At 42.5% G+C, this 13,114-nt stretch overlaps 1 protein-coding gene across 1 annotated transcript in view; it reads left to right on the forward strand.

Moving 5' to 3' along the window:
* Positions 1-316: 316 nt before the first annotated feature.
* Positions 317-13,114, forward strand: part of RASL10B (RAS like family 10 member B) — a gene marked incomplete at its 3' end in the record, with an annotated part of 46,366 nt that continues 33,568 nt past the window's right edge. Inside the window, exon 1 of the mRNA XM_081314289.1 lies at positions 317-400. The remainder of the gene's footprint in view (positions 401-13,114) is intronic.

Below are 13,114 nucleotides of genomic sequence, written 5' to 3' on the forward strand. Positions count from 1 at the left end.
CACACGGCGCTCTTCCCGAGCACACTTCTCTGCATTACCCAAGGAAGCGAGAAGAGCGCATTCCATATTTTTTATATCCCGAAACGACGGGAGAAAGCCGCCCCTTGAATTGCAGAAGCAGCCGATCTGCCTCCACCTCAAGTCCCTTCTGCTCTCTTGCCTACAAGTAGCCGTAGGCTTCTCTCTCTCTTCCCCCCCCCCCACCCCGCCCGCGTCCGCGATCGCAGTTGTCTCCCCCAGCCTCCCCCTTCTTCCAAGATCAGGGTGGGACTACTGAATGGAATATTTCCCCTTCTCTACAGCCAGCCGGCCCCCCCACGGATTTCAAGGATTTAGGATCCGTCACCAGAGACATTGCACAGTGGGGGAAGAGTGTCCTTGGCGTGCTCATCACTGCAAGGTAAGGGATGTCCCGGGTGGCGGGAGGAGAGGAGAGGAGAGAGAAATGATGTTGAGAAAGAAGGGGACTTTCCCCCCCCCCTTGCAACAGTGAGGGTGATGGATGTGCAAGGAGAGCGGGAGCAGCTCAGGTGTCCCAGGTACCTGCTGTAGGTGAAGGGGGATGTTGGCTTGCCAGTGAAAGGCCAAGTTACAATTGCAGCCCTGGAAGAATGAGGTGTGGGGTGGCAGGGGTCCCGTGAGCTCTTCCTAACAGCACCAGCATCCACGGGGTTCGTGGGGAAGAGCTGATTTTCCCCCCTAGAAAAGGCAGGGGACGAGGCTCAGCAATTGCTGATTGAGTCGCCTGGTGGCGGGAGGGGGGGAAGGAAGGCAGTGGACGATCCCGTGACAGTGACTCGAAATGCCACCAGAAGGAAACTCTCGCTGTCATTTTCTTCTGCTACTGCTTCTCCCTTCCACATCTCCCAAAATGGTGTGTTTTGGGGGAGGGAGGGCAAAATTGTGGCTTCTGCTGTAGTGTTAAAAAAAACGTACTTTGCCATCAAGGAGATGCTGAAGCCAGAGAGGGTGGGGGGGGCAGACTTGGGCCAACCGAGGAGGAATTCAGCCTTCAGCAGGTCACTATAGAAAGAGGGTACATTAAATCAAGCAAGGGGAGAAACATACCTGAAGGATCTTTAGAAAAAAATGCTTGGCTGCAGACTCAGGACTGCTGGTGGGAATGGAGTAGGTTCTTGCACGACTAGGCCAATGTTTTTCAATCTCAGGAACTTTAAGATGGGTGGATGTCAGCCTCCAGAATTCCCCAGCCAGACAAGTTGAAGTCCACACATCTTAAAGTTTTTGAGGTTCAGAAATACTGAACTAGGCCCACTTGCTTCCCCTGGTTTTTCACACCACAGGTGCTGTGGCTAGGTTCCTTCCAGAAATAGTAGTGGGCACTTTCAGTTACACCCAATAGGTCCTTCTTTCTGGATGTGCATCCCACAAGCGCCTCTTGTGCATTTATATAAGTTTCTTCCTAATCCCTTCCCCTCCTCATTTTCTCATGAGCCTTTTTGAGAATGGTTAAACATTTAGCTGTGGGGCAAAGATCAGGCAGTGGGAGTGTCAATTTGGCACCATTGTAACATCCCATTAGGTATGCTTGGGATACGAACATTGGGAAGATTTCCAACTGCATGTAGCTTAACTCAGTTATTGGAGTTATTAGGAGGTGCTTGCTCTCTGGTTTATGGCCTGGGTCAGATAGATGAATTAGTCTTCTATATAAATCCATTTCCAAACCTTTCGATTCCAGTTCCCCAGTCCTTTTGGGAGGGAAAAAATACTTCTAAGACAAAATGGAAATGCACATTTAGAAGCAAAATTCTACTGTGCAACAGCCCAACTTCATGCATCCATAACGACCATGTGCTCCAGTTTAACATCCAGATTTACAGCTTGTGCATGCTACTGGCATATAATACAGCTGCCTCAGCTCAGCTGATGGCTGTTGCTATCTCCATTTGTGGGAGCACATCTGCTTCTTGGGTGCATGGATGTGTCATTGCTCTCGGCTGCTCAGCATGTGCTTGCCTTGTGATCCTGGCATACGCTTCCCACAGATGTCACGTTCTTGCCATGCTAAGACAAACTGTGAAAAACTTTTGGCTATTTCACACGTCCCACAGTAAGGTCAGGAGTCCAATCTGTTTTAGCTAGAACTGTGCTGCAAAGCAGAGTGCCTCTGAACTCCAAAGACAGGACATAAATGGGGGATACACTTTCTCCCAATATTAAACATGTTTCTGGCATTTGAGACATGTGGCCTTTTGCAGGGCAGAGAAAGGGGACTAGAATACAGTACTGTTTTCCTATGAAAAAAATACTCAAGCTGTGTCTGGTGGGAGGAAAGAGTATGCTTTAGAGCAGATATGTACAACCTAAAGTTTTGGAAGCCATGTGCAGCTCCCCTCCGCCCAAAAAAGTTTGGGGGGATAACCTTTAGGTACCTTTATTGGTTACCCAGTTACAATTTTAACATAGTAAAAAAGAGTTACAAATCCTTATAGTCAAACTCAACTCTTCGGTAATTTAGTGGATAGGTTCATGAAGTTTTCCTGGCAGCTGTTTAAAAGTGGTTGCCTCTGACTTCCCTCAGGATATTATTGTCAAGTTCTGGGTCTGGCCTACAGCATTGTATTTCCTAGTGGTGTCCTGTCCATTGCTAATGAGGTCTAACTCTTTTTTTTAAAAACAAACAACCAACCCATCAACCAGATAAGATATCCCAGAACATGGAAAGGGACAGAATTTTTTTATTAGAGCATTTTCGCCATGTAAGAAAAAAAATCTCCAAAGATATAGCTTAGTGTTTCTCAACCTTGGCAACTTTAAGAAGTTTGGACTTCAACTCCCAGAAATCCTCAGCCAGCCTAGGTGGGGCATTCTGGTTCGACAATCCTGGCTAGGGCATTCAGGGAGTTGAAGTCTATACATCTTAAAGTTGCCAAGGTTGAGAAACAACGGTATAGATGATAAAGCAAGAGCGTTTATATCTTATTTGTAGCATAAAACAGATTTGTATGATTGAAGTCTTAGAGCCATATGCAGCCTCCAAATTCCTTGGCCCCCAAGATAACTTTAATATGTAGGAGCATGTAAAACATAACTGTAAGGTGATTATAAAGGGACGCGGTGGCTCAGTGGGTTAGGACGCTGAGCTTGTCGATCAGAAGGTTGGCAGTTTGGCGGGTCAAATCCCGAGTGCCGCGTAACAGAGTGAGCGCCTGTTACTCGTCCCAGCTTCTGCCAACCTAGCAGTTCGAAAGCATGTAAAAATGCAAGTAGAAAAATAGGGACCACTACGGTGGGAAGGTAACAGCGTTCCGTGCGCCTTTGGCGTCTAGTCATGCAGGCCACATGACCATGGAGACGTCCTCGGACAAGCGCTGGCTCTTCGGCTTTGAAACGGAGATGAGCACCGGCCCCTAGAGTCGGAAATGACTAGCACGCGTGTGCGGGGGAACCTTTACCTTTAAGGTGATTATATTAACTCTGCAAAATTAAAATTAAACCTAAAGGTGAACGAAACAAAAATATTTATGTTCTTCTGAACCATGATTTTTGGAGGAATTGGGAAAAACTCTGCGTTCCTGCAATAAAGATTTCTCATGATGTGCAGACTGCAACTTCAGGAACTCACCGCAAAAAAAAAAGGGGGGGGGGAAGAATGAACAGTAGTGCTTAAACAAAGCACAGTTTCAACAATACATCCCTGGCTGGCCTGATGGAAAGAAAAAAATTCTTTATTTTTTATCTCTCTAGATTCTATAATGTCTCCACACTCTTTCTATTAATTTGGAAGCCATGTTGCAAGGATAGGTGACCCTTTGTTTAACAATTTGGAGGGGGTGGGAGCTGCTCCAATTGTCAGCAGTTATGATTAGAGGAGACTTGAGGGACAAACATCAACTGTATGAGGAGGCTACCTGCAGCCCTGGAACTTCCAAGTTTATTATGTACGTATTGATCAGCAAATTTGTTTCTAGCAGAGTCTTGCTAGGAAATTAGCAGTTTCATTCAAGCTCCTTGGCTCCCAGAAACAATGTCTTACTGTGATTTTCAAATTAGCTGTTTTCTGATAAAATATTTTGCACGTGGGTTGACAGGTATTTTTGCAGAGTCAGCTAAGAGGGGGTCCAATGATTCTCATACATTGGATTATTTTCAACGTATGATTCCTGAGCATATGGTATTGCTTGGGGTGGACTAGCTTGCCATCCATTCTTTAGATCCATGCCTAATAAAGGTGACATCGTTGCGTAAGAAGTAGTGAGAATTAACTTAGAAGAGAACAGTAATGCATCCCTGAGAGAGAGAGCTGGATATTTCCTTGTTTAAAGGAAACAACTGTTATATATATATATATATATATATATATATATATATATATATATATATATATATATATATATATATATATATATATATATATATATATATATATATATATATCTGGAAAGGTGCTAGGAAAGATAATGGCTAATCAACTTCAAGAGGAAGTATCTAGACCAGCATTTCTCAATCTTGGTGACTTTAAAATGTGTAGATTTTGACTCCTAGAATTGCCCCTGGCTGGGGAATTCTGGAAATAGAAGTCCACTCATCTTAAACTTGCCATACACACTGCAGATTTTTAGTGCAACTTGGGGAAGCTACATTATACTTCCTGTTCTTCAGCTATTACCTTGGCTTTCCAGAGATTTGAAGACAAAAAAAATAAAGTGCTAGTTATTACTTTTAAAACCCTAGGAGCTTAGGTGTAGCTTACCTAAGAAAATGCTGTAGTTTACATGATCCCCATGGGCGGGAACATTGCCGAAAGAAATTCTTCAGGTGTGACCAGGTCATCCCATCAACCTGGGATGAGGACTTCTCGGTCCCTGGTTTGTAAAAGACACACCTGATAGATAGCAAATGTCTGTCTTCTTTAGATGCCTTCAAGAGACCCACAGGCACTTTTAATATGGTGTTTACACAAGTTTTATTCTATCTGGCTTTGTTTTTAAATGGTTTAAAAATTAATGTAAACTAACCTGAACTATTTAGGAAGAGCAGGATGGAAAAGAAAAAAAAACATGAGAGAAATATTGAGCTACATTAAGTAGAAAAGTGGCTCTAATAGAAGTGGCTCAACTGTAAATCTCTTCTCCACATCAGAAAAATCATTGCACCCTTGTGATGATATAAGCTCTCCTGCCTTGAACAGGGGGTTAGACTAGAAGACCTCCATGGTCCCTTCCAGCCCTATGATTCTGTGTTCTAATAGGGACTGAGGGGATCTAAGGTTGATGCATTTACAGGGGTAGGTAATCCCTGAATTCTGACCCTACCTGTAGGCTTCCTAAAGGCAACAGGTTGGCTGCTGGTGGAACAGGCCTTCCCTCTGACCACTCTTATCACATACCCCCATGAACCTCATTTTATTTCTTTAACAAGTTTTTGTTCTTATTCTCAGCATTTTGCTGAGTTGATTAATATCCCTTCTAGTAAAGGACTGTCCTTCCATACTTGGTCACTCTACCTGGGAAGAGAGAAGGCAGCTTCTACCTTCAAATCCATAGGACCTCTCATGTTCCTTTACTAGAAGCGATATTAATCTCCTATTTGAAGGCTCCTCTGCTTTGTCTGTTGTTTTTATTTTTAAAAAGTCTCACAGTATATCAACCAGCGACAGTGTTCAAAACAGTATAATAATGACATATAAAAGGTGTGGGGGGGAAATACAATTTAGCATAAGGAAATGTGTTTGAAATCTTTGGATGAGGCGTGAAGTTGTAAATATTTGTGTTCGGCATTTCTGCTCAGAAAGATGACACAATCTATTAGAAACTACTTTACTGGTTTAGTTAAAAATTGAGATCAAATTTGAACAAAACAATCCTTAGTTAAAAATTATTTTCTTCTTATATAACTTTATTGATTTTCAAAAAACAATGTTTTAAAGATAAACATAAAAAAGATTTGGTACAAAAAAAGCTCAGAAAAGAAAAAAGTGAAAGTGCAAAAAAGAAGAAAAATAGAAAAACATAATTTCATTCCATACAGCATTAACCTTGTGAACTCTCAGTCTTCCTCCTCCCGTTATATATTCAAGATGGACAGTATTTAATATTTTATTGTTATGTATATGTAGGGATGTGGGTCTATACATATGTTGTATATAGTATGTTTTAGGTGTGTGTCATGTATGTGTTTCACTTTGAGAGCGGGCAACTAAATTTCATTTTTGATGTGTGTCGTCGTGCCCACAGTAAAAAATGACAATAAAGATTATCTTATCTTATCTTACAACTTTTTTTTGGTACACATATAAGTAAAAAATGGGTCTGAGGTTAACATTTCCCTACATTGATTCCAGAATGCCACATAATTCTAATCATCAAATCCCCCAAACAACTTTTCATTTCTTTCAGTTTCTTGCAAAAAACCCAAAATTGTTTTCCAAGTAAAAATAAAATTTGTCAAAGTATTTTCTTTCATCAAGGCTGTCAGTTCCACAGACTTCACTCTCCATTCTTCCCATTGTAGATATTTGTAAATCCTAACACCTTTGAGCATATAAAACATTTGCTGCAGTTATCATATATAATGAAATGAATGAATGAACCTTTATTGTCAAAGTACAACCATGTGTACATTGAGATTGGCTGAGCCTCCCTTCGTGCCCCCACCCCCAACTTACAGTGACACAAACCCTCCATCTTATTACACCATGTGAGCTAATTGCACAACACACTGGCCTCGCAAGTCAATCATGCATAAAGTTTATAAAATTATATCCTGTTCAAAAGCCTAACAGCCCATGGATAAAAGCTGTTCTTCAGCCTGTTGGTACGGCTGACTATACTCCTATATCTCCTACCTGATGGTAGGAGAGTAAAGAGATACCGTCCAGGGTGTGAGTCATCCCTGACAATTTTCCTCACTCTTCCAAGGCAGCGAGCCCTGGCAATGTCATCCAGTGGTGTCAGGGGACAGCCCACAATGTCTTGTGCTGTGCTCACCACCCTCTGTAATGCTTTCCTATCCGCGGCTGTTAGACCAACATACCAAACCACAATACAGTATGAGAGGACGCTCTCTATAGTAGACCGGTAAAAGAGGGTCATTAGCCATTGTTCTACCCTGTTTTTCCGCAAGACCCTGAGAAAGTGAAGTCTCTGTTGGGCCTTTCTGGCCAGGAGTTGGTGGCGGCGGCAGCAGCGTGCTCCAGGGGCGAAAAGAAGCAAGGCCTCTTTAAGGAAAAGGTGGAAGAGTCAGGATCAGAAAAAGGAAAGAAGACGAGGTTGTCAGAATACAAGCTAACTTGAGGGCTAATCCACATGGAGCCTCATTTCCATCTGTCCTGTTTGCCGTCGTTCACTCCCTAGAGACTAAAATGGACAATGTGAAATTTGAGCGGGCCCCGAACAAGGAGTATATATCGGAGGTGGTGACCCTTTGAGAGCTGTACGCAACGAAATTTCATTTTGATGTATGCCGATTGGTGTACATTCAAAGTGACAATAAAATTATCATTATCATTATCATCTGGGTTGTATTAACTTTCCAGGTAAGATCTTCGCAGAGGTAGACTCCCAGAAATTTAAAGGAGGAAACTCTCTCCACACAGGGCAGGTTCCTCCTTTTTCCTCCGGAAGTCTAGCACCATCTCTTTCGTCTTGGCCGTTGTTCAGGTGCAAGTCGTTGTTACAACACCATATGGATAGTTTTTGTACCTCCACCATGTATGCTGTCTCATCCCCATAAGAGCCACCACAGTAGTATCATCTGCAAACTTAATTATCGCAGTAGATGGGTCGAATGATACACAGTCATATGTGTACAAAGAGTACAGATAGGGGCTAAGCACACAGCCCTGTGGCGAGCTGGTGCAAAGCTTCAGGGGGGTGGACAAAGCAGACCCAACCCTCACTGTTTGTAACCAGTCCTTGAGAAAGTCTTGAATCCAATTGCAGATGGAGGGGGAAAAATTCAAGTCAGTCAGCTTCTCGATGAGAGTGCTCGGCAAAATGGTGTTGAAAGCCGAGCTATAACAAAAAGCATCCTGACATAGCTTCCAGGCTTCTCAAGATGGCTTGCTACAGAGTGTAAAGCAGTAGCTATGGCATCGTCTGTCGACCTGTTCCCCCTGTAGGCAAATTGATGTTTATCGAAATCCAGTGGGAGGCATGTCATGAGATGTTGGAGAACCAGTCTTTCGAAGCATTTCATGACTACAGATGTTAATGCAACAGGTCTGTAGTCATTCAGGCACTCAACTGCAGTTTTCTTGGGGACTGGGACAATGGTAGCTGCTTTCAAGCACGATGGTACACATGCCGTTTGCAAGGAGATGTTAAAAATCCTTGTCAGGACCCCTGCTAATTGGTTAGCACAGTTCTTAACCACTATTCCCAGCACCCCATCTGGGCCTGTGGCTTTGCTGGGATTCACAGCCTTCAATACAGTTCTCACTTGGTCTTCAGATAGGGTGAGTTGTTGAAAATCAGAAGGCCGGCCAGCAAAGGCTACGGGGTCTGGTCTTTTTACCTTGTAGCGAGCGAAGAAGATATTCAGCTCCTCAGCCAATGAGGCATCAGTGTTAACCATGCTCCTCGTACTGCCCTTGTGGTTGGTTAAGTGCTGCAGTCCCTGCCACACTTGCCTCAAATCATTGTCTGCTAAGTGGTTCTCCACCTTGTGTTTGTATTGCTGTTTCGCCATCCTAATGCCTCTTCTGAGATTTGCCCTGGCGCCTCTGTATGTGTCCCTGTCCCCTGCCTTAAAGGCAGAATCCCGGGCTCTCAGGAGTGTTCGTATCTCTGCAGTCATCCAGGGTTTGCAGTTCCCGTAAACTCTAATGCACTTTTCTGCTGTTACACTATCAGTGCATGTTCTAATATAAGAGAGTACGGCATCTGTGTATGCATTCAGGTCTTGATCTTCGAATACACTCCAGTCAGTGGTTTCAAAGCAGTCCTGCAACTGACTGAGAGCACCCACTGGCCAGGTTTTGACCCTTTTCGTGACTGCCTGAGTTCTTTTCCTGAGAGGGACATACTTTGGGCACAACAGGAGTGAAAGATGGTCGGATGTACCCAGGTGGGGGAGAGGGAATGCTCTGTATAAAAGCAAAGTTCCATAAAATGACTCCATTTGCTTGTCTGTTATGCCATTATGTATGATCTCTTTCAGAAAATTAAGAATGATAACAGTTGGAAATGTGATTTCTTTTTCATCAAACCCTATTTTAAGTGTCGGTCCAATTCTTTGTGCCACTGTTTACAAAGGACTGAATCAAACTAGGACACAGATAGAGTAGCTGGTGGGACAACTGAAAACCATCCTGAGAGGAGAAATGGGAAGAACAGAGTTTTTTGGCCTTGAGAAAAGATGGTTGAAATCAAAGTCTTTATTATTGAATTATTTATTGAATTATTTATTGAATTATTTTTATCCCACCTTTACTATTTTTGTACATAACTCAAGGCAGCGAAGATACCTTCCTTCTCCTATTTTCCCCACAACAACAACCCTGTGAGGTGGGTTGGCCTAAGAGAGAGTGACTGGCCAAAAGTCATCCAGTTGGATGCCTAAGGCAAGACTAGAACTGGTACCTTAACTAGACTGGACCAAACTGGTGCATGGGGGGTGGCTGTTTAAAATATCAAGATGGCAGCCATGACAGTGTAATTGAAATCCTGTCCCTCTTTATGTGTGTGATACATGCTGTGCTTGTATAGAATGGGGCCTGGAATTTTCCATCTTGATTTTTTTTTAAAAAAACCTTCTTGTAGACTGAGAGGAAATATAAAGAGGCATTTGCAGAAAAAAAGTCAGGACTTTTTTTTTTTAACATCATCCTTATGAATTATTACCACAAGCCATAGGAAATCCTGGGTGGATGTTAGGAAAAACTTCCCAATTGTAAGAGCAGTGCAGTAATGGAACTAATAGCCCAGTAATCAGAGGAGCCCAATTTCCATGGAAAGGCATTTGTTGAGGATGCTTTAATACGAATTCCTGCACTGACCAGGTAATAGGACTCAGCAGTCTACATGGTCACTTGTAACCAGCACAACCAGCACAACTCAACCACAGGGAATTATGGGATTTATAGGCTAAAATACATGGGGATACATGGAAATACATAAAATTCTGTTCTATGATGCAGTTTTTCTATTAAAATTACCGGTAGACTAAATAATACTAAAAAGTGCTATTTATTACCATTCCTTTTTCTGTAAAAAGAAAAGAAAAGGATAAGAAGTGGGATTAAAAATTAAAAAGCAAACCTTTGGGAGACAATATTGGGGTTGTTGAGTACAGAAAAAGAAAAATGAAATAAGGCACTAGTCATTCAGGACACAAAAGGAGATATTTAATCTGTGCAACTGATTTTTGCTTGGGTGCTACCAAAGAAGAGCAGAATGTCAAACATTTTGAAACACTGCTCACTCGTCTAATAGTTGTGGGAAAGGAGGAAGAATAATAGTTCTGTGTTGAGCAAAACTAAAGTTTTTACTTGCAAACCTTTGATTTTCAGATTCATTGAGAAAGGGAAAGAAGAAAATACCGTATATGAGTGATTATTATTTTTTGAGAGCATAAGGTGGTGTACAATGATGAAATTGATGCATTTACACAACAAGCTAAACTAGGCAGGTTGGTTAGTGTTAATCATGGTTTTTCTCCTTGCTTAGTATGTATGAATTTAGTCTATCTGCTTGGTTTATGATTTGTTGTACTTTATGAGTCCAGAAAAATGGTTAATTTAGTAACCAGCTTCAAGTACTTTGTGTGAATGCAGCAAGGGATATGTATGGAATATGGAACTTGTGGAAATGATCAAGTTTTGATTAAATCTCATGTGAAAGAGCATTCCTCTAGCAAGGCGCTACCACAAAGTAGGTTTGATGACACAGAGAGCAAGGATTCAGGAATTCCCAGGTTTTTCACCCTGTAGTAGGCCATTTCTGATTTTTCTTTCAGTAAAGGCTACATACCTGGAAGTCACCAGAAGCTGGGGATAGCTGAATTTCCCCTACTTTTGGAGTCAGTGAGAAATATTGAAGATTGACTATAGCATGCTGACAAAATGGCTTTCATGATAGCCACAAGTCACCATGTGCCATTTACCAGAAGACAGTTAGGGTGAGGATGTTCTCTACCATCTCAGCTGACCTTTGTCTTTTCTCTATGCAGATGGACAATTTTCCAAACAGATACACTGAGACTGTAGCTCCCAGAGTTCATAGCCAAGAAATAGGCTGCTAGGAAATTCTGGGAATTCCTTTCCACCTTGTCAGGTGTGCATCATGTGGGGCAGGGGTGTCAAACTGCCGGCCCATGGGCCGGACGCTTTCACCAGGAAACTGTGCCCACCCCATTGCCGTCAATGGGGAAAAAGCTCCAATATGTCACGCGACGTCATGTGACGTCGCGAGTTTGACATGTCTGATGTAGGGAAAAGCTAATGTACAACAAACAGGCAGTATAGGGGAACTTCAACTATTTATTTATTTTTTAACAATTCACTGCATGGCCATGAGTTGGTTAAAGGGAGGGAGAGTCACAAATAAAATATATATATATAGGTAGTCCATCAATTTACGACTACAATTGAGCCCAAAATCTCTGTTGCTAAGTGAGATGATTGTTCAGTGAATTTTGCCCCATTTTATGACCTTTCTTGCTACATTTGTTAAGTGAATCACTGCAGTTGTTAAGTTAGTAATACGGTTGTTAAGTGAATCCAGCTTCCCCATTGTTATTGCTTGTCAGGAGGTCACAAAAAGAGGATCAATTGACACTGCAACCGTCATGAATATAAGTCAGTTGCCAAGCATCCAAATTTTGATCATGTGACTGAGGATGCTGCAACGCTCATAAATGTGAAAAATGGTCATAAGTCACTTTTTCATTGCCATTGTAACGCCAAACAGTCACTAAGCAAACTGTTGTAAATCGAGGACTACTTTTATGTTCTGTCTGACTGCTGAGGAATTAAGAATGCTGAATTTATGCTGGAATGATGGGGAGAAGGGAGAAATTATTCTACATGGTGTCTTGGGGAATTCTGGGAGTCGAAGTCCACACATCTTCAAGCTACCAAGGTTGAGAGGTCCTGTTCTAGAGAGGCTTCCTCAAATAACACACAGCGTGGCTTAATTATATTGGAATGATTAGTACATTACCTTAGTACATTACATTAGACAGACACAGAAATGACATAACAGTTTAATTAACTTGTATTTATTGAAGAAATGTCCACCAGTGCTAAATATAAAGGAGGAAGAGCAAGGGGAAAGTTTCTTCCCCTGCTAAAATTTATCTTCAAAATACAGGAAAAGGAAGTATCAATGGTGCGATTTGTACCTGATTTTTGATTTTCAAAGGTATAGAATCTTTCTAAGGGATAAATGGGGAGAGACTGACTCCAGTCTTTTTTTTTCCTAAGGTAAGCACCCCAACTATTGCTCAGGCTGCATGCAATATAGCAGACATGTCAAACACAAGGCCCAGGGGCTGGATCTGGCCCGCGAAGTGGTTTCATGTGGCCTGTGAAGCCATCCTGGAAACAGTGAGGGAACGGCTCCCACTGCCTTGGCCCTGGCCCAGAGACCCTCCTTCTGCCAGAGACCCTCAGATCTGTCCCACTCCTACCCAGGCCCCCATAGGCACCCTTGATGTGAACGATGTAGAGCTGGCCATGCCCACCCAGTAGGCTATATGCACTCTAGCCACGCCTACCCAGTAGGCCACGCCCACCCTGGCCACGCCCACCCAGCCCCTTGAGGGCAACTGCAATGCTGATGCGGCCCTCAATGAAATTGGGTTTGACACCCCTGCAATAGAGCATGTTTCCTTTCTTGAACATATTTGCTTATTTATCAAATTATATGCCATTTCTATGACAAAATGACTTTACAGGTAGTCCTTGAGTTACGATGGGTCACTTAGTGACTGTTCATAGTTACAACAAACCTCCCTCGGGGTACTTATGACCCAGATTTGAAGTTCTGATGGTCACCTTCCCTTGTAGTCATGTGACTGCTGGGCCACATTTACAGCCGTTTACAATGTCCTGCCCTCATGTGACCGAGTTTTATGACGATTTTGCTGAAAACTGTCATTTCTGTGGGTTTTTTTTTGCTAAACTGCCGCATAGCAAACCATGGGT

The sequence above is a fragment of the Vipera berus genome, assembly GCF_964194415.1.
Source record: "Vipera berus genome assembly, chromosome: 1".
Classification (NCBI taxonomy): domain Eukaryota; kingdom Metazoa; phylum Chordata; class Lepidosauria; order Squamata; family Viperidae; genus Vipera; species Vipera berus.